This window comes from Sus scrofa, chromosome 7 (genome assembly GCF_000003025.6).
Source record: "Sus scrofa isolate TJ Tabasco breed Duroc chromosome 7, Sscrofa11.1, whole genome shotgun sequence".
In the NCBI taxonomy this organism is placed as follows: Eukaryota; Metazoa; Chordata; class Mammalia; order Artiodactyla; family Suidae; genus Sus; species Sus scrofa.
This window is the reverse complement of record NC_010449.5, coordinates 54,444,089-54,465,180: the sequence shown is the minus strand read 5'-3', so window position 1 is coordinate 54,465,180 and position 21,092 is coordinate 54,444,089. Positions and strand designations below refer to the sequence as shown.

Genomic DNA, 21,092 nt, shown 5'->3' with positions numbered 1-21,092 from the left:
TGTCTCCTCCAGGGGAGAGGCTTTGCATAGACTGGGGTCAAAGTCAAGCTTTGATTCAAAGCACTGAGGCTCCTCAGGGGTTAGAATAAGACTGGAACCTCACGAGAGGCAGAGAGCTTGCTCTCTGAGCCCTTTAGAGACCTCTCTCACTCGTGACTTGTTCCAGAACAGTCGGTGCAGAGCTGCAAATGTTGCCACCCTTTTCCTGTTCCCTTCCTTTCCAGCTGTCTCTGGCATGTCCCCAGTTCTCTGCCGGGCTGTTCCTGGCTGTGTGACTGTGTCCTGCAAGGCTATCAGCATTATGGTGCCTAACAGCCTCCCGACAGGATGCCAGAGCAGCGAGCTTCACGAAAGCGCCTTCCAGGGAATTGTGCTGTGTGCTGCCTCCCAGCTCCTCCCAGACAGGGTTTCTTCAGTGATACCGTCCTCACAAGAAAGGTACCTTTCCTTTTCAAAAAAATGGATTTTTAAAAAAATGGTGGTAAAACACACATAACGGAAAACCTACCGTCTTAACTATTTTTAAGTTCCAGTATTTTACCGTTCAGCGGCATTAAGTGCCTGAATGTTGTTTGGTAACCATCACCACCATCCGTCTTTAGAACCTTGCTCATCTTGCCAAACTGAAACTCTGTACCCAGGACACCGTAACGCCCCTCCCCACCCCCAGTCCCTGGCAACTGCCTTTCCACTTTCTGTCTCTATGAACTGGACGACTGGAGGAAGCAAAGCTATATCCTATCTAGCAAAATTTCTAGAGATCTTTACGTGCTATTCCAATTGCACAAGTTCCCTTTTATTTATGTATTTATTTATGTATTTATGTATGTATTTATTTATTTATTTTTGGAATGTTTTGCATATGCCAGGAAGCCTTCATCGTACCCAGGACCCTCTTGGGTACCACACTGCCTCCTGCATCCCAGGGCGCCATCGCATGCTCCACAGAAGAGCTGCATCTGCCTGGGGTTGGGCTTTAAAGCTACATGCAGGATGGAAACCAGGCATGATCAAAGTTCCCCTTGAAAATCTCTTAGGAAGGTGTCCTGGTGGCACCCCCTCCATATTCTCTCTGAGTGAAATGAACACAATCATCTTTCTTCCACTACTGGGTGGGACTGTTGTTTCTTTATCTGAGATGGATCTGTTGGTTTGTTAGGAAGGCTGTGTTGTTTGAGAAACATACTGTTAAACATTAGATACATGCAGGGTGCCTCAAAATGCTCACATTGTGAGAAGAATGAGGGAACTGAGGCCAACTGGGGTGGCAGCAAATTCGAGGTTCTTGTCTCTGGTGCACTGGGGACAAGGCCATCAGCGGAGTGCCTGCAATTTCTCACTAAATGGTGCTCTCTCCCAGTGACTGCTGCTGCACTGGAGCTGAGTCTCAAACCCAGCAGAGGTTTGTGGGGGCAGCTGTGCCAATTTCCCTTGATGGAAAAATTCACCCAGAGCTGCAAGGAACTAGGGCTCTCTGCATCACCTGACTAGCAGACATCTCTCTCTCTCTCTCTCTCTCTCTCTCTCTCTCTCTCTCCCACCTAAGTTCTGGGCTGTCCTGAAGGTCAAGGAAAACGTTTCATTCCTTTTGTTTTCCCTACCGCGTCCAATAGCGAGCCTGGCATGTAGAATATTCTAATTACAGAAAACTGTTTACTGACTTGGAAGCATGTTCATCCTATATCATAAAGCACAAAAAGCAAGTTGAAAAATAATAGGTAGAATGCAATTCTATGCCATTTTTTCTATATATCTATTCGCAGAAAAAAAAAAAGACCAGAAATATACACAGAAATTTAACTCTGGTTACTTCTGGGTGGAGTGTTTATAGTACATTTTATTTTTCTTCCATTTTGCATGTTTGTATTTCTTCAACTTTCTATGCTGGTTTTTTTTAATTATTTTTTATTAATATAGAAGTTCCCAGGCTAGGGCTCAAATCAGAGCTGCAGCTGCCGGCCTACGCCATGGCCACAGCAACACTGGATCCTTAACCTACTGAGCAGGGCCAGGGATCAAACCCACGTCCTCATGGATCCTAGTCAGGTTTCTAAGCTGCTGAGCCACAACGACAACTCCCTTTATTATTTTTTTAAGGAAAAATGTTTCTAAAAATAAAATGAAATTGTATATCCTTAAAAAAACAGTCCACCTTCAAGGCAATCATAGCAGAAAATAAGCTCCAGTCCTGGCAGTCCATTAGGAGAACTGAAGTTTGTGTGTAAAAGCCAAAGGACTCTCCAGTGACCAAGGTGACAGCCAGTTGGGGTGGGGGGGTGGAGAGGAGTCTCTCAGTGGGAGGAGACAGAAAGTCCTCTATGTAAAGTCTTGGGAATCTGCTAGGAAACACAATTTTTTTTTTTTTTCTGTCACAGTGAGTGTTCAATAGACTCTGGGCCCAAGGGCTTTCCAATTCCTAGTTTTTTTTCCTGGAGGTGGCCCCAACTCTGAGCCAGGGAACCCCCACAGAGTTTACAGCCATGGTGTGCAGGAGTAAATAGTGCTTTGTACATACACCCTAAGAATGGGCCCCAGACCAGGTGACAAGCCCCTTTGCTTCTCTGCCTTATGCTAGATGTCAGGGTCTGATCTGAGAAATTCATCTTCTCTCTGGGCATAGTGTAAGGACGAGCCAGGAAATCATGAATATGATAATCAGAGAGTCATGAGTTCAAGTTCTGGCTCTACCACTAACCAGCTTTGCCCTACCTTTATGATCTATAAATGAGGGAAAATAAGACCCACTTTCCAGAGCTTGCTGCTGGCTCAGCATGAAGTCTACGCTTGGGGAGCTTGACTCAGGTCCTAGGAGGGCATTTTTTTTTTTTTTTTTGGTCTTTTGTCTTTTTAGAGCTGCACCCGAGGCATATGGATGTTCCCAGGCTAGGGGTTGAATCGGAGCTATAGCTGCTGGCCTATGTCACAGCCACAGCAATGCGGGATCCAAGCCGTGTCTGCAACCTACAACATAGCTCACAGCAACATCGGATCCTTAACCCACTGAGCAAGGCCAGGGATCGAACCTGCAACCTCATGGTTCCTAGTCGGATTTGTTAACCACTGAGCCACGATGGGAAGTCCGACATTTATATCCTTTGTACTCAACTTGCCCAGTCTCTAGTTCACATAAAGGCACTGACCTATTGGAGGATACGTCATTTATTGAATCTGCCTTTCCTGATAGAACTTCCTTTACATCTTACAAATGAAGTACAGAAAATATAATAGCAAGCCCATAAGGCTGCTATAGGTTGAATTGTGTCCCCTCCCACCCCCAAGAAAAGATACGTTGAGGCTCTACCTCTAGCAGCTGTGAATGTGACCTTATCTGGAAATAGAAGCTTTGCAGATGTAATCAAATGAAGATGAGGTCATCACGATGGTACAACAGGGCAGTTTCCAGATGTGTCAGGAGACCTGCACTAAATTCAAGGGCATCAGCGTGTGCCAGGGCTCTGGTTGCATTCCTTGGGCCCCTTCCTGCTCCAAGCTTGCACGAGTACTTTAAGAGCATAAGCAGGCAGAAAAGCAGCTGAGGAACTTCAGTTTGGGCAAGAGGCAGCCACACGATCATCTGACCCATCCTATAAACCTTCAGGTTGTGAGACATCGGGAATGAACCTGCCAACATTCACAATGAACAGCAGTTACTGTTCAGAGAGCACACACTCTGTGCCATGTACCTTGGTTTAGCTATGTTTCCTTGTTTTGTCCTCCTGACAAACTTATGGGGTAAGAGTCATCGTACCCACTTTACAGATAAGGACACTAAGGCATGCCGAGACTCATCAACTCTGGCAAGGTAACACCCCTAGGGAACTGGCCAAACTGGGCCTGGGGCCCTTCTACCCTGACTCTACACTTGGAAGACAACGGCCTGATGGATTCCTTTGAGAATCCAAGTGCTAGATGCCATCAGGAAGGGAGCTGGGAATAAAACATGGGGGAGAGTGTGCTAGATTTTCTGTCACACGAGAAAGACAAGATGGACCTGGCAGTCCACAGAAGGCCCACGGTGAGGCAGGCTGAAGAGAACAGGTGCAGAGCTGGAGGGCAATGCTGTTCAGGATGGATGGCGAAGGCTCAGAAGAGTTACCCATGGAGGTTTCCATAATCAAGAAGATTCTGAGCTCCCAGGCTAGGGAAGCCAAGTCTTGTTCCAACTCCTCTCCCCAGTTCCTGGCCTGTCTCCTACCATGTCATGGAGTATGCTGGGACCCTGCATCTTTAAAAAAAGGGACAAAAAATGAGATGAAAGATGGCCCATGGCCCATGCTGGGCGGCCCCGTTCCAAGGTGGTAGAACCTAAAAATGTCAATTTATTTCCAAAAGCAGGTGTTTCAACATGATGGAATCATTGTGAACTACTAAGGGACGCTCTGAAGGGAACGGCGAATGGCAGGGTCTCAGCTGGGTCCCACGGGTGGCAGAACATGAGCTGGCCCAGGTGGGGCCCATCTGACTAGGCAGAGTTCCTGGGCCCTGGCTGGGGTGGGATGGGGCTGTTGAGGTGTCTGGGGCCAGGGGGGGCTATTCTTAGACAGCCACCATGTTCAGTAGAGCACTGGGAGCTGGGATGTTGAGCCCCGGTTCCAGCTCTGACAGCCACACCTGCAGGCAGGATGTATTCTTTTTTTCTAGGTCTCAGGCTTCATAATCTATGACAAGAGCAGGATATGCCACACGATGGCTTTTAAAAGATGGAAAATCAGAGTTGTTCTCATAGACTCTGACGCAGGCCCTCACGATCACTCAACTCACTTCTGTGGCCCCGGCCGCCGCCCCACCCACCAGACTCCCTGGACCATGCTTTGAAAAGCACTGGACTGAAGTCACTCAGCAGACTTTAACTGAGCACCTACTGTGTGCAAAGCATTTTCTAGGCATTGGAGATAGAAGACGATCAAGACAGGGCTCCTGTCCCAGGAAGCTTTTTGTCTTTGGAGGGGCTGGGAAGGAGACAGACAACTGCCAAGAGAAACAGCCAAGCAGAAAATTTTACTCAGTGATAAGCCACGGGACAAAATGCCACAAAGGACCGCTGGATTGCGGGGGTGGAGGTGTTGCTCATCTTCTTTAATTGGGTGGTCAAGAAAGGCTTCATGGAGGAGGTGCCCCTGGGACCTGAATGACCAGAATGAGCCAGCCTGGCAGAGCCAGGCAGGGAGACCAGGAGGGCAAAGGCCCTGAGGTGGGAATGAAGCAGGAGGCCAGCGGGAGAGGGGAGGCCAGTGGGGGTGGGTGGTGGGGAGGGGATACTGAATGGCGGATGTTAACGGGAAGTGGAGACCAGCTCCTAAGGCCTGTGGGCAAAGGCAGGGAGTTGGGTTTTATTTTAAATGTGAACGGACCAGGTCTCTAAAGTCCTCTAAGAGCCTCTGCTGTCCCCAGAGGGCTGAGGAGGGAGTGATTGCTGCCTGCATCTAAGGGTAGCGCATGCCACCCAGGACTCTCAGTGAATAAGGAAGGGGCCAGACTAGGTGCCACTGAGGTTGCCAGAGCCTGATGTGGTGTAGATGGGTTTGACTAGCCTCTGTGGGTTAAGCCCGGGAGCTCTGAGACACTTACAGGGCCGAGGGAACAGCGGAAGCCCATGCTGGGAGCTTCCTTGATTGACAAAGCCACTGCCATCCCCAACCTGACTCCACAGCCTTAGGAATGAGCATGAAGACGCTGTAAGCAATCGTGTTCCCGGCCACTAGGGGGACCCACTCTGCCACAGCAGCAACAAAGCAAGTTACGGCAGCAGCCAGGGCAAGTTGAGGAGCATGTGGGAATCCCGGACTGAGGCTGCCTATGGGGCACTGATGGCTGAGGAAGCGGGTGAAAAAGCCCCCTGGTTGGGCTGTGTGGGCCTGGGTGCTGGAGGTGACCATGGATGGAGTGGCGGGGACGGGCGACAGAGACGGGCAGACGGGCAGAGCTCCTCTTTGCTCAGCTCAGGGGCTGCCATAAACCCCTTGGGCGGGAGTGCTATTCAGAGACTTCTGGGAGACTGGTGCCCCCTGGAGTCAGACAGCGAGTTGCGCGCACAGGCTTAGGCTTGCAGCCCAAGGGGTGGGGCGGGGAGAAAGAGAGTTGGGAGGGGGGCAGCCAGGTCCGGGGTGAACCTGTTCAGAGGCAGGCGGAGCCAAGACCCCACCCTCCGGTAAACCGCGCTGAATGCTCGACGTCTCTCCCCATTAAAAAAAAAAAAAAATTATTTAAAGGAACTAAACTGAGCTTCCAGCATGACCAACCTTTAGAGGTAAAGGCGGCAGGTAGGAGGTGGAGAGGTTGGGTCCAGCCTTGCCCTGGGGGGGGGGGGGGAGCAGGCTTGGTGGCTCAGTGACTACTTTTGAGGTTTAGGGTTTTAAGCCCTAGCTGGTGGGGGTCTCTCTTATCCTGGGCTGGCCCTGGGGCTCTGGTGCAGCAGCCTCCTTGCTGCGGGATCAAACCTGGCTGACTGCCTGGATCAGTGTCCCTAGAGCGAGTTCCTCAATCTGCTCTAGGGAATAAGAGTTCTCTGGTCAATTCAATGTGAGGAACTGGATGGAGATTTCCAATGTCCATTAGCATGTTGAGACATCCTGCCGGAAAGGCATTTTTTTCATTCTGTTTAACCCTTGGGGATGAGATCCTTTTTACATGCAATGCGCTTCACATCTCTGGAAGGAATGCTCCACTTTGGGGAGCCCTGGCCTAGCTTCTTCTGCCCCTTGGGACAAATAAACATTAACCTAGAGTCAAGGACAACTGAATTAACAAGAAGGGCCCTTGTCTCAGGCAAGAGAGGGGAGACCGGGAGCCTCCACCTCCCTGGAAGGTCAAAGGGCAGATGCTGCAGGTTTTTTTTTTTTTTTTTTTTTTTTTTTGTCATTTCTTGGGCCGCTCCCATGGCACATGGAGGTTCCCAGGCCAGGGGTCGAATCGGAGCTGCAGCCACTGGCCTACGCCAGAGCCACAGCAACGCGGGATCCAAGCCGTGTCTGCAGCCTACACCACAGCTCATGGCAACGCCAGATCCTTAACCCACTGAGCAAGGGCAGGGATCGAACCTGCAACCTCATGGTTCCTAGTCGGATTCGTTAATCACTGAGCCACCACGGGAACTGCCAGAGGCTGCAGTTCTGTCTGCAAGAAAGGGAGGTCCAGTCACTCTGGGATGGGGGCTTAGAGCCAAATGCAACAAGAAGAACTTATTCGGGCTTGAAACTAGGGGTTCAGAAACCAGACTGTACTTGAATCACCCAGGATGATTTTGAATAGTACAGATTCCTATCCTGTCCCACCCTCCAAAAAAAAAAAAAACCAATCTCTGGGGGCACATAAGGCCCAGGCATCCATGTTTCTCACAACTCCTCAAATGCTTCTGGTTCTGGGGACAGAGGAAGCCTCTGGTGACAGCTCCCAGTCTCCCTTTTTCAGTGTCTCGTAAAACTGAAAAACATCTGCTCCATCCCTGAGTCATCCTGGAATCTAGGTGTTCCCCTGAACTGAATGGATAAGCGGGTCAAAGTGAAGGGGTTCTGTGGGGAGAGGAAGGGAGCCCCTGATGGGGGTGGGGGAGCAGCAAGGGGAAGGTCAGCCCACACATGACCCAGGGTGGTGGCTGGGATGAGGAAGCTCAGGCTTTTTGAGGGAGCTAGGAAGCTGGGCTCCCTCTTGCCTTGGCATTTCTCTTTCTTTAAAGGCTTTCTTCCCTTTAAGCAGTCCTGGGACCAGCAAGGACCCTGGAGGGACAGAGCCAGAAGGTGGCCCAGGGGTGGGCAACTGGTGGTCCCAGGACAAAATGTGTCCACAGTTGGGTTCTGATGGAAATGGCACAGTGTTTCTGTGATCTAGCACCTCCTTTGACTTATCTGAATGTGACATGTGACATGGAGGGAGGAGCCTCAGCAGTCTGGTTAAAGCTCTGGCTCTGCCAAGGCAGCCTGTGCCCTCCCCTCTCTGGGACTCAGTCTCCTCCCCTGCATGATGAAGGAGGCAGATGACTCAAGTGTCCCTTATGTCCCCCTGTGCCCTGATGCTTCATAATTCTGAGAAGCCTCGGGGAAGCTTGTGGGTTTCCAAGATCCTCCTGTATGGCTAGTGGCTTTCAGTTAAGCCCTAATTTATTGTGATTTCAACTCCACGTTGAATGGCTCCATTTTAAAGAAAGGAAAATGGAGGTATTCAATGACACACCTGCACTGAGAGAATCCTCCGGGCTCCTAATCCTGATTTGGTCCTCTTTTCAGCAGCTCCCTCAGTTCTGCTGTCCATTCCTTCCTCCCTCTCCCTGTGGGGACCCTACCTTGGCACTGTCACAGCTCAGTGGCCAATCTGCAGTTCCTTCTAGAGGGTGCTGTTGCCGGTGCGGCAGCTTGACCCTAGGAGGTGCTGGCAACCTCCAGCGTCTGGCTTTCTCAGGATGGAGGAGTGATAAAACGGCGAATGCCCATCTGGGTATTGCTGGCACTTTGTCAAGAATTGAAAGGAATTTATATAGTACAATGATATAAATTGGTTGGTTGGTTGGTTCGTTCATTCATTCATTCAGTCGTCAGCCTGTCCAGCACTGGCTCAGACATGGAGCACACCAGATACAAAAGGTTCCTGCTTGGGATTTACAGGTGCCCCCGCAAGGCAGCTCCCTGGACAGCAATTTCTCTCTGGGTCTTGACCTGCAGGACAGGTCTTCGCATCTCCATTTTACAGATAAAGAACCTGAGGCTCAGAGAGGTGAAGCAGTTTCCCAACATAACACAGCAGCCAGTGCCCAGGTCACGTGACTGCAAGTCCAGGGCTCCTCCCACTGCACTGGAGGATACACACACTGGGATTTTCGTGGAAGCAAACCCTTCCCCCATCTTCTCACCCCTTGCTGGGGGCTGTGCGTGTGAGGAGGTGCTGATGCCCATCCTCACAACCAGAAGGCACAATTGTGGCAACCGTGTCCCAAATAGCAAACTTCTTTGACCTCAGGATCACATGTCTAGACCTGCTGATGCTGTAACTTTCCATAGTGAGACCTTTAAAAAAATCTCAGATCTATTTTACTGTAGGTCTACTTTGCGTCACTTGACTTTGCTCCAGTGTCCCCCAAGCCTTGTTTCACAGGTGCAGAAACTGAGGCTCAGAGAAGATGACTTATCCAAGTGCTCATAGCTGGGATTTCAACCTGGATCTGGGCTACCAAAGTTCAAGTTCTTTCTATTATACTTCTGGGGCCCTGGCTCTTTTTTCATGTGTCTGCTCTTTATCGCCTGCAAATTCTCCCTTCTTGCCCTCCTGCCCACAGCTTCCTGCTGTTACACACAGTTGGACATGACCTGACCCAATGACTAAATGAAGATCTGGAGCAGGGTTTCTTCGTCTTGGCACTACTGACATTTTGGGCTGCATAATTCTCTCTCTCTCCCACCCGCCCCCCCCGCACCTGTGGCATGTGGAAGTTCCCGAGCCAGGGATTGGAACCTGTGCCACAGCAGCAGCCTGAGCCACAGCAGTGACAATGCCTGATCCTTAACTTGTTGTGCCGCCAGGGAACTCCTTCCCTCTTACTAAGGAGAAAGGGCTGTCCTGTACACATCGCAAATGTTTATCAGTCTCCTTAGCCTCTATGCACTGATGCCAGCAGTATCACCCCTGTCCTGTGGTGACAATAAAAACTATCTCCAGACCTGGCTAAATGTACTCAGGGGGGCAAGATAGCCCCCTAGCTGAGAACCACTACTTTATAGACAAGAGGGGTCAGGGTCGTGCTGATTATAGCCTGTCTCCCCACTTAGACCATGACCAGCTGGAGAGCAAGAAGCAGGAATTATTTCACCCACTGCTGTGACACCCACACCTAGTGCAGTGCCTGGCATGTGGCAAGTGCTGCTGAGAGAAGAACAAATGAACGAATGAATGAGTGCTTTCTGCGGGCATGGTATGTTTCAGGATGAGATCCCCACTGACCTAAAATGGGCTGGTCTGGGGCACAATGCCTTTTCCTCTCTGGGCCCGGTCCCCCTTGCCATCTCTTAAATGAGGGTCCACACAGGCCCTGAAGCCCTGGACATCGGTGGTCAGTGAACTGCCATGTTCCACCTCAGGGGCTCAGAGTCCAGGGGCTGAGCAGGGGGCCGTCTCTCAGGCTGGACATTAAGATCTACCTTGTCTTGAATTTCTCCTCCCTACCATCCCTGCTTAAGCCAAATCAATTAAAGACAGACAGGCAAGTGCCGCCCCCTCCACCCCCCAAGACCCTATGCAGCAGAGGTGGCTCCTTTTTTTTGGGTGTGTGTCTTAAAAGGAAAAACATGTAACCTCAAAGGTAACCAAATACCCAAATCGTCATGCCCAGCATCACACACCCCAAATCCACCTATTCATGAGTTTAACAAAAAGCTTCTTTAGGATACACTGTAAGGCCATTGAGAGGGAGAAAAGTCACCTCTTACACATCCAGGCCAGCCCGCAGGGCCGCCCTCCCAGCACACACACACACACACACACACACACACACACACACACACACAGCCGCTTACAAGAAGGCTCTGAGTTTTAAAAGTAAACTCTGCCGTTTCAGCTCTTGCCCTGGATTCAACTTTTGAAAAAAAGGAACCGTTTTACCGTTTTCCCCACAAATTCCCCCTCTTTCTGCCCAGGTTCCAGCAGCCCTTCCTCCACTCCGGACCCCCTCGCAGCGATGGGGGTGTCCTTGGGGGGGGGTCAGAGGAGAGAAAGGAGACTCCTCCAGGGGAGATGCCACACATCCAGCCCAACCTTTGCCTCCTGAATGGGGTCTTCTTAAGGAGGAAGGGTGGGAGTGAAGCTCCCATCAGGGCCCAGAGTGTGGCCAAGAGGGCACTTGGTGGCAGCAGAGAAGGACAGCTGTCATCTCCAGCTCTTCTCATCCACAGACCTCATTTCCCAGCCCGTTAACCCTGTCCCCTCTCCTGCTCCACTTGCAAGCTGGCCTGTCCTCTTCCTTGAACTTGCCCTTTACCTCCCACCTCCAGCTTCCATCCCTTGCTGCCTCTGCTCCCAAGACACTCAAGGGTCTTGTTCCTCCACAGGCAGCAAGGATCCCCCAGCCTCGCCAGCTGGGGTCACAAGGCAGGAATTTCTCAGAGTCAGAAACATCATTGGGATCAGAGTCTTTCAAACTCTTTGGATCACAACCAGCAGTAAGAAATACATTATACAAATACCAAATGTGTCTATATACATATATGTCTATACATATATATTATCAATACAAATACACTTATGTCGAACTGCAAAATATAGATCAGAAATGAACGTTTCCAGAAGCAATACTTACCTTGACGACACTGAGAGGCACTACGAGATTATTCTTTCCTATGTCATTAAACCTCCACTAAATAGATTTCAAAACGGGCAGTTGGATAACTCCTGTGTTAGATGTTCTTGTGGGAGCAGACTAAATATAACACTCCAAACAGGGGCCCAAGGGCTTCCTCTGGCTCAGCTGAGGTCTTCCTAGTGCCCAACAAGAAGGACCTTGAGAGGGACAAGGTTCTAGAAGGGATCATTAAAAAAAATCCACACCAAAGGAGTTCCCGTCATGCCGCAGTGGAAACGAATCCGACTAGGAACCATGAGGTTGAGGGTTCGATCCCTGGCCTCGCTCAGTGGGATAAGGATCTGATGTTGCTGTGAGCTGCGGTGTAGGTCACAGATGAGGCTTGGATCTGGTGTGGCTGCGGCGCAGGCCGGCAGCTGCAGCTCCGACTAGACCCCTAGCCTGGAAACCTCCACAAGCCTCGGGTGCATCCCTAAAAAGCAGGAAAAAAAAAAAAAATCCACACCAAAAGTTGGGACACACAGTCCTTTACTGAGACAGAATATTCTAAAATGGTGCTATCCTGAATTTAGGATTTGTGACCTCAGGGGGGCCTAGAAACCACTCAAGAGGAATTTGCGGTACCTGCTGAGAGCTGAACAAAGCACCCCCACCATGTCTTTTAATCCTCCCCCAAATTCCCAGTTGGAGCTTTTCCTCCCCTTTTTAGAGAAGAAACTGAGTTCCATGAGGGCCAGTAACTGTGACAAAGTCATGTAATGAGTAGCTGGCTGAGCTGGGATTCGAACCCAGGTCTGCCTTCCGGGGCAGGCTGCCCACCCACATGGCTCTTCCCATTCCCCAGCAGCTCAGGAGGTGAACTCTCTCTTGGACTCCCCTCCCCCCTCCTTTTTTTTTTGCCTTTTAAAGTTCAGCATATGGAAGTTCCCAGGCTAGGGGTTGAATTGGAGCTGCCGCTGCCAGCCTGCACCACAGCCACAGCAACGTGGGATCCGAGCATGTCTGTGCCCTACACGGCAGCTCACAGCATACTAATTGGGTTCTTTACCACTGAACCACAAGGGAACTCCCTGGACTCCCTTTTTGACTGTGGCGTTGAACAGGCCATTCTGGGTACCTGAGAATGGACAGTGCCTCATTTCGGCATGCAGAGGTGCAGGCTGCCTGGGAGAGGAGAGTGTGTGTATGATGGTGAGCAGGGGCGGAATGTGTGTGTGAGTGTGAGGAAGGGCGTGGGGTCAGGTGTGGCTCACACCAGACAGCGCAGGCAGGCCCTCACTACCCAAGCACACAGAGTCCCCTCCAAGAAGTAATAATATATCTGTTGTTGGCCCCTCTGGATTCTTTGCTCCTGTATGGACCAGAGGGCTTTCAAACAATACAGAATCTCAATAAGGATGATTTTCATTGAAAATTCTAGGAAAAGAAAAAGGTTTCCTTAATATTCAAATTAATAATAATAATAACATCAAGCAACTTGGAGTACCTGTCTGGTGTACTCGGGTATTCGAAAAATCAAAATTTCAGTACTTCACAATATTCCATGACACGCTGGTACTGTTAATTATCAGATGGTAAATGCCATCAAATTATAAGGGTAAAAGCAATATAAGAGAGAGAGTCAGGAGTTCTCTTGTGGCGCAGTGGGTCAAGGATCTGGCTTTGTCACTGAAGCAGCTTGGGTCACTGATGTAGCACAGGTTTGATCCTGGCCCAGGAATTTCCACATGCCGTGGGTGTGACCCCCCCCACTCCCCAAAAAGATAGTAAAAAATAATACCGTAAGGAAAAGTTAGGAAGAACTGTCCCTTATGGGAAGGGCTTTGCTTGGGTCATGTCACAGTTACCTTTTATTGAGGACCTGCTATGGGCCAGCACTGAGCAGAGGGCTTGGCACCTAAGGTGTGCTTAGAAGATGCTGGAGAATGAATGAGCATACCTGATGGTGAGCTAGAAAGTGCCCGTAAATACATCTAATTTAAACACAGTTTGATGTAACTTGAAGGGTTCTAGCATTTCTGAGAGAGATTCTCTTCCTTTTGATAATTCCTCCATCCAAAACTTTTTAAATTGGTGGGATCTTTTGTTTTATAATTTGTTTTCTTGCAGGTTAGAAACATCTCCCCCCACTCTACAGACCCCACACTCCCACCCCTAACAAGCCTTTGCACTCCCCCCGCCCCCCCACACCAATTGCCCTTCCATTCCTGGGCCATCTCTTACTGGCTCAGTGATTGACTCCTACCTCGTTCTTCACAGAGCCTCCTAAGCTGCCTTTCCCTGAAACACAGGCAGCAGGACTGCTCCTTCTCCTTGGCAACCCAGAAGGCAAGGAAGAGAGGGAAGGATTCAATCCCAGACTTCTGGACCCTTCGATCAGGACTAGCAATCGGCTGTGGTCTCAGAAAACCTAGATTCTAGTCCTACACCACTGGGCAACTAGTTCTAAGGCACAGTGCAACCTTTAGTGAGTCATCACATCTTTCTGGGTTCACTTTCTCCATCCTGAGATGAGATGAATGTGCTTCCAAGGTTCAGGCTCCCCGCACACCCCTGCAACTGTCAGACACCCACCTACGGCAGCATCCAGGACCAGAAATGCCACACTAACCCAATTCAGCTTTGTGTCTTCTTTCCTTCCCTTCTGGCAGCCAGCCACCCCCACAGAACTGGAATTTACACATCAATCAAAATGCAGAGACCTAAGCTCCTCAGTGGTGAAACCCTAGACCAACTCCATCAGAACCTCGCTTACAACGGCCAAGGAGGAGAATGGTGAAAAAGTTTAGGTTGGATCCTGTCCCCCAGTAGGAGATGACCCCCATCCCTACAGTTTGCTCTAGCCTGGAATCTGGATTCCACTGACATTGACAACAGCTCACCCAACCCCAGGTGGAAAGAGTTCCTGCTCCACTGACACTGGCTGCATCTGCAGAGGAACAAAGAGACAGAGAGTCTCCCTCGGCCATGTGTCTTCATCCCCCATCCCCTTCCTTGAGAAATGCCCCTTCTCGGTGGCATGTTCAAGAGCCCAGCTCTTATCCCTCTTGTGGGCAGCCCAGGACCTGTCCCAGGTTCTGCCCATTCTTCCTGGCTCTCCCTCAACCCTCTGGGTGCCCAGGGGCCCCGGAAGTGAGACCAAGGGGTTTTCTCAGTCTCTGCCTAGGTAACTGCTGGGTACCTGACACCCTGCCTATGACATTTCCTTTACTGCCCAGCCACTGGGCCAAGGAGGCCTCCTCCTGCCTCGCGGACAGAGGGCAGGCCAAAGCTCAGGAAGATTTAGCAACTCCTCCAGCTCAAAAGTAGCACAGCTGGATGTGAATCCACAGTTCTCTGACTCTGAAGCTGCCACTCTGCCCACTCTGGCTCCTCCGAGACCTCGGGGCCCGAAAACAGACGGAAGTTTGGAGTGAAGGCCTCCCTGCTCTCAATTCCTTAATTCTGGGGACCAGGAGCCCGCAGGCCCTCCTCACGTGTTCCTTCGCCCCATTTACTCGGAGTCTGCAGCAGCCAAAAAGTTTGCTCAAGTCCACAGCGGGTGGATGTCGGGGGTGGGGTGGGGCCCAGCACACACCTCCCTGAGGGTAGACAGGGGCAGCGCAGCCTCCAGCACAGAGGGGGCAGCCGCAGCACCGCTCCTGGCTCGCCAGGCGCCCTGGGAGAGCCTCTCCCTGGAGGGCAGGAGACAATTACCTTGAAGAGTTGGGCTCCCTTCTCCGAGAACTTCAGTCCCATACACCTGGCAGGGCAGCGGGGGCTCCTGGGGCCGGAAGGCCCGGGTCTCGCGGCGCCGCGGGGCAGACGCTCTGCGCGGGCGCTGCGCACCCCTCCTGCTGCCGGCGTCCTGTCCGCAGGTCCCCTCGGGCTGTGGCCGCAGCGGCAGCGGCAGCGGCAGCGTCTGGCTTGCAGAGTCTCGGCCGGCCGAGGGAAGGGACCCTGAAAGGCCCCCAGTGCCCTCTGGCACCCGGGTCAGATGCCGGCCAGCGAGGGTGCGGAGAGAGAGAGACCTTGAGCAGCGCCAACCGCGTCCTCCGCTCTGCGAGCCCCCTCTGGAGCGGCGGGAAGGTAGGTGGGCGGGCGGGCGGGCGGGCACCGCGCGCGGTGACACATACATAGGGGCGGGCGGGGGAGGGGACGGCTCGGGCCGGGGCGGGGGCGGGGCGGGAGGGGGGCGAGCGCGAAGGGAAACCCCACCCCCGGGGGACCCGAGGGGTGGCGGACCGGGGGAGGGGAAGGCAGAGGCGTCTGGAGCGCGCTGGACCCCGGCTCTGGACCCGCGCGCCGCTGGGGAAGCCGCCGGGCGCGCAGGGCGCTAGAGGAGCTCTCCCCGCGGCGGCGCGGGAAGGGCTGGAGGGCCCGCGTCTGCAATGCGGTCGGCCGCTCAGCAGGCTGAGGGGCCCCAGGTGCCTGCACCCGCACAACAGCCCCCGGCGGGGTCGGGCTCCTTGGCCGCAGCGGCCGGACCCGGCTCCCGGGAGCCCACGCGGGGGTCTGCAGCTGACGCGCCGCCAGATGCGATCGGGACGGACACGGCTCCCGACCCCCAGGTCACGATTTGGAAGGACCCTAGGGAAAAGCTAGCTGCAAGTTTTTGGGGTTGGGGTGCACCGAAGTAGCAGAGGAGTTCTGGGAGAGGAGGCAGTTAAGGGGCAAGCGGGAGGCGCGCCGGGACTGGGAGCTTCAAGGCAAAAGGCTGAGTCTTCAAAATCCATGAGAGATCAAGGACATCTCAACGAAGCAGGGATTCTCCACTACTGCTGTAGTTCCTGAGACCACCCTCCATAACGATTTTTTTCCCAGCTGAACGAATAAAAGAATTGACAGCTTTTGAACCCCTTCCATGAGCTGCTTGCTGAACACACATTAATGTCTCATGTAATTTTCCCAAAGAGTCCAATAAGGTAAATATTACAACTACCTCCTAAAAGATGTGAAAACGGAGGCTCAGGGAGTGATGGTGTTACCTCTCAAGGTAGGGTCTAATTTCAAACCCTCAGTCACACTCTGCTACACAGGTTCCTGGTTCAGCGCTGCAGTTTTGGGGGGGACCTAGGCTGGCTGGTGCCCTTCATGGTCCTTTTGGAGGAAACTACTGGTGATTGGCACTAAGATTTAGTGGGCTTTGGTCAGTGTGGTAGAAGCTGCTTGATCCTTCATTGGGCAGGGACTGAATGGAGAAAGAGAAGTGAGATCTTTGTGGGCTGCCTGTTATAGAGATATAGCCTCAGCTTTTCCTGATTAAAAGGAGCCAGAGTGCCTTAGTTTCCCCAGGGTGACTACTCTGGAATCGTGTGTGGGTATTTTACTGGCCCTGGCCCAGCACATTCTCTGGAGCCTCCCCCCCCCTCCCGCCCCCAGGAGGGCATGGTGCCCACTCCACCTGCTGGTCCTGGGAACTGGAGCTAAAGTATTCCATTGGTTGGTGGTTCTTGGCATCACCTCTGTTCTACCTGAGTGTTGGTTTCTCCCAGTCAGGTCTCTAAGTTGCAGAGGGCTTTGAGCACTGCTGAGAGGACAGTCCCCTCAGGGGGACACAGCATTTTTCCTCTCAAAGAAATGGGATGAAATCTTATTAGTTACAGATCCCGGTGTCCAGGCCAGGGGAAGAAAAAAATGATCCTTAAAATTCTAACAGGAAGGTCATGAATTCTCATGTCAGTATTCATTCCTGTGAATTCATGCCCTAGGTGAGAACAAACTGTACCCTTGTCAGTCAAATGGGGTCTTATCTGACATACATCCCAGGACATGTGGGGTTAGTGAAGGACAATTAAATTCAAGGACAGAGAGGGAGTTACCATTGTGGCTCAGTGGAAACGAATCTGACCACTATCTATGAGGATGCAGGTTTGATCCCTGGCCTCGCTCAGGGGGTTAAGGATCCAGCATTACCATGAGCTGTGGTGTAGGTTGCAGACGCGGCTTGGATCTGCTATTGCTGTGCTTTGGTGTAAGCCGGTGGCTACAGCTCCGATTTGACCCCTAGCCTGGGACCCTCCATATGTGGCAGGTGTGACCCTAAAAAGAAAAATTGTTCAAGAACAAATATTAGATAATGAATCTTTGTAGTGTAGGGAATGAATTGATCATCTAATGTGTAACAGGGCTAAGAAGCATATCATGGGCACCAACCCCTAGCAGGTGGCTTGTATTCCCATTTTACACACTAAGAAACAGCCTCAGGGACCACCCTAGTGGTGAGTGAGTGCAGGGTGGCTTGACTCTGCATTGCCTGACGTTTCTGGCTGCAGAAAACCCAGCACGATGGGACAGCATTTAGACCCTTGAAAGACTGTGTTCAGACAATCCAAGGACATTTGTGTCAGAAGGCCCTTGGTGGCATATGGACACTTCCCTCTTCACTGCAGGGGTCTACACAAGGAAATCCTTGTGTAGTATTTCTCTCATGGTTTCTATGGGTCAGGAAGTGGGGAGACGTCTGCCTGGGCAGTTCTGGCTTGGGCGGTCTCATGGGGTTGCCGCTGAAGGCTCAACTGAGGTGCGAGGCTCCAGGTCTTAGGCTCACTGCCATAGCTGACTAGTTGGTATGGCTTTTGGCCAGTGGCCTCAGTTCTTCTCCATACTGGGCCTGCCAGGGGGGCTGCCTCATGACCTGGCACCTGGCTTGCACCACAGTAGGTGATACAAGAGGCCAAGGGGAAGCCACAGTGTTTTTGTGTGGAAGTCACACACTGTCATATCCCCTGTATTCTGTTTGTCAGCCCTGAGTTAGTGTGGGAGGGGATGTACAGGCTATGACAACCAGGGGATTGGGACGGCCAGGTGGTGTCTTGGAGACTGGCTTCCACGCTCCATTACATTGACTCTTAAGAGGATGGCCAGTCTTCCAGTCCATCTGACTGTATCGTCACCAAGTGCTTGTTTCTGTCCCTTACATGGATCCGTGATACCATGTAAGAGCCTTGCCAAGTCCCTTGCCAAGTCTGGTGATACCATGTAAGAGCCTTGCCAAGTCCCTTGCCAAGTCTGATGATACCATGTAAGAGCCTTGCCAAGTCTGGTGATACCATGTAAGAGCCTTGCCCAGTCTGAGTGTTAAGGTGTTTGCAGAATGTTTCCAATGCGCTGTAGGAGTAAGCGGTCTAGCCTGCTCTCGGGGACAACGCATCGGTCCGGTCCCAATTTCTGCAGGAAAGCCTTCATTTCGTCCAAGGGGGTTTTCATGTCACCCCTCCATGCCTCTTCTCACAGCGGGATGGATGTTCACAGGTCTTTCAACGGTTTTTCAGAGGAGCTTCCTTCTGGCCTCCTCACTCTCTGGAAGCTCCTGTTTGTGAGTGCCCCTCTAACATGTCATTCCTGGCAAAAGATGCCCAAGGCCAGCTGTGCGCTGACTTGGGAAGAGCCAGGGCAGCCTTTCCTCTCACCATTTGGACATTCTGCTCCTACGGTGCCTCCAAAGATTGTTGTATTTTAGAGCTACATCTGGCTTTTGGTTGATATTAAAACTTGTGGATGATTGAAGAGTTTTGGCTCAGCGGTAACGAACTGGACTAGTATCCACAAGGATGTGGATTCTATCCCTGGCCTCGCTCTGTGGGTTAAGGATCTGGCGTTGCTGTGGCTGTGATGCAGGCTGGCGGCTATAGCTCTGATTCGACCCCTAGTCTGGGAACTTCCCATTTGCCTAGGGTGCGGCCATAAAAAAATAGAAAAAGGAAAAGAAAAAAACAAAACACTTGTGGACAATTGAAATCATTAGACATATTTCACACTGGCCACCAGGGAAAGGCTTCCTGTGTATCTCAAGCCACAAAACAGAGGGTCAAGGAGAGGAAGGTTCTCTGTGTGTTCAAGAGCCTTGGCTGTGAATCCTAGTTCGGGCACAGGGACCTTGGGCAAGTATCATAATCTCTTTGGGTCTTGGTTGTGCTCCTCTGTGAAACAGAGCTACATTACAGAATTAGAATAAGAACTGGGATGTCAGGAGTTCCTGTCTTGGCTCGGTGGTTAATGAATCCGACTAGGAACTCTGAGGTTGCAGGTTCGTTTCCTGGCTTCACTCAGCGGGTTAAGGATCCGGTGTTGTCGGGAGCTGTGGTGTAGGTTGCGGATGTGGCTCGGATCCTGCGTTGCTGTGGCTCTGGCGTAGGCTGGTGGCTACAGCTTCGACTGGACCCCTAGCCTGGGAACCTCCATATGCCATGGGTGGGGCCCTAGAAAAGACAAAAAAAAAAAAAAAAAAAAGCAAAAAACAAAAAACAAACAAACAAAAAAAACCTGGGATGTTAGCACCTGACAACCTCTGTGGTTCAAGGTGCACGGTGGTTACTTTTCTTCCCTGCCCCTCTTCACTGCAATTTGATGTTCCTGAATAAGTGCCTTCTCTTCTGGATGCTGGCTTCTGGATTTGTAAAAGGAGCTAAAAATACTCACCTCATAGGAGCGTGGCCATGATTAATACTATACGTAATGTGTGTAGAAATCATTGAGATTCTTTCTGGAAGTAAAGGGGCCGTAGAAATATGATATAGAAAAGCCTTGTTATTACAGAGCTGGGCTGGGGAGGGGAGTCTTGTGAGAACCAGTGGAACATTTGAAAAGGGCCATTTTATTTCTTTAACACCGTGCGAGTAACTGACTCAGAGGGAAATGTTCTAATAATAAAGAGCATGGGGTAACGTTAATGAAACACTTACGATTCCACACGGGAGTGTGTGGAATAATGACGTACGGTAACAGGAAAGTGCTGTGTCACTTAGACACAGAAGGGCACATTTAAGGAAACTCGTTTCTTAAAGATTCAGCTTGATTTTTTTCACCCCTGGATTCATCGCAGATGCTGTTTTCTTTTCTTTTTTCTTTCTTTCCTTTTTTTTTAGGGCCACACCTGTGGCATATGGATGTTCCCAGGCTAGGGGTTAAATGGGAACTGCAGCTGCCGGTCTACACCACAGCCACAGCTACGCCAGATCCGAGCCCTGTCTATGGCCTACACCACAGCTCACGGCAACGTGGGATCCTTAACCCCCTGAGTGAGGCCAGGGATCGAACCCGTGTCATAGATACCAGTCAGTTTTGTTACCGCTGAGCCATGACAGGAACTCCTGCAGATTCTATTTCCAATGAGCCATTTATACAAGAAGAAGATTATGGCGGGTATTTTACTCGTGACTCAGTTGTGTTTTATCCTTGAGGATACGCGGAGGATGATGCTGAGTGGGGTGTTACTGGGTTAGCCTGTATCCTCATCCCCATCCTATTACAGTGTTTTCCATGCAGGTCTGGGGTAAGAGGCGGGGTAGGAGGCTATGTCCCAGGCGGCTCCAGCCCCAGAAGCTCCTGGGACCTTCTTCACCTTCTCTCTGAATCCCGTGGGGCACCTCCCACACCCTGGACCTGAGCTGGCTCTTCTCTACTCTTTCCTTCATTCCAGCCATCAGAGTCTCGTGGGACTGACCACCCCATCCTAGTCATATGGCACTTGATGTTTTATGTGCTTTCATTGATAAACATTGGGTCATTCTGAAAAATGTTTGTACCAGAGTTTTACACGTTATGGTATAGATGTAAAAATGCATATAAAATGAACGAATGTGGTATCCCACAAACAAATGCGTGCTGGAAATGAAATATAGGAGGGACAGCGAGCAACTCCATAGTTAAAAAATGATCTGCTTGAAGTTCCCACTGTGGCTCAGCGGGTTATAAACCTGACGAGTATCCATGAGGATGCAGGATCCCTGGCCCCCTCAGTGGGTTAATGATGTGGCATTGCCGCCAGCTGTGGTGTAGGCCGCAGATGTGGCTTGGATTCCACATGGCTGTAGCTGTGGCTGTGGTGTAGGCT

The 21,092-nt window shown here is 51.2% G+C and overlaps 1 protein-coding gene across 3 annotated transcripts in view; it reads right to left on the bottom strand.

Annotated features, from left to right (window-relative positions):
* ACAN (aggrecan) overlaps nucleotides 1–15,351 on the bottom strand; it is a 70,777-nt gene extending 55,426 nt beyond the window's left edge. For all 3 annotated transcript variants that reach the window (XM_021098297.1, XM_021098299.1, XM_021098298.1), the window contains exon 1: nucleotides 14,975–15,351. The gene's annotated coding sequence lies outside the window, so the exon portion shown is untranslated. The remainder of the gene's footprint in view (nucleotides 1–14,974) is intronic.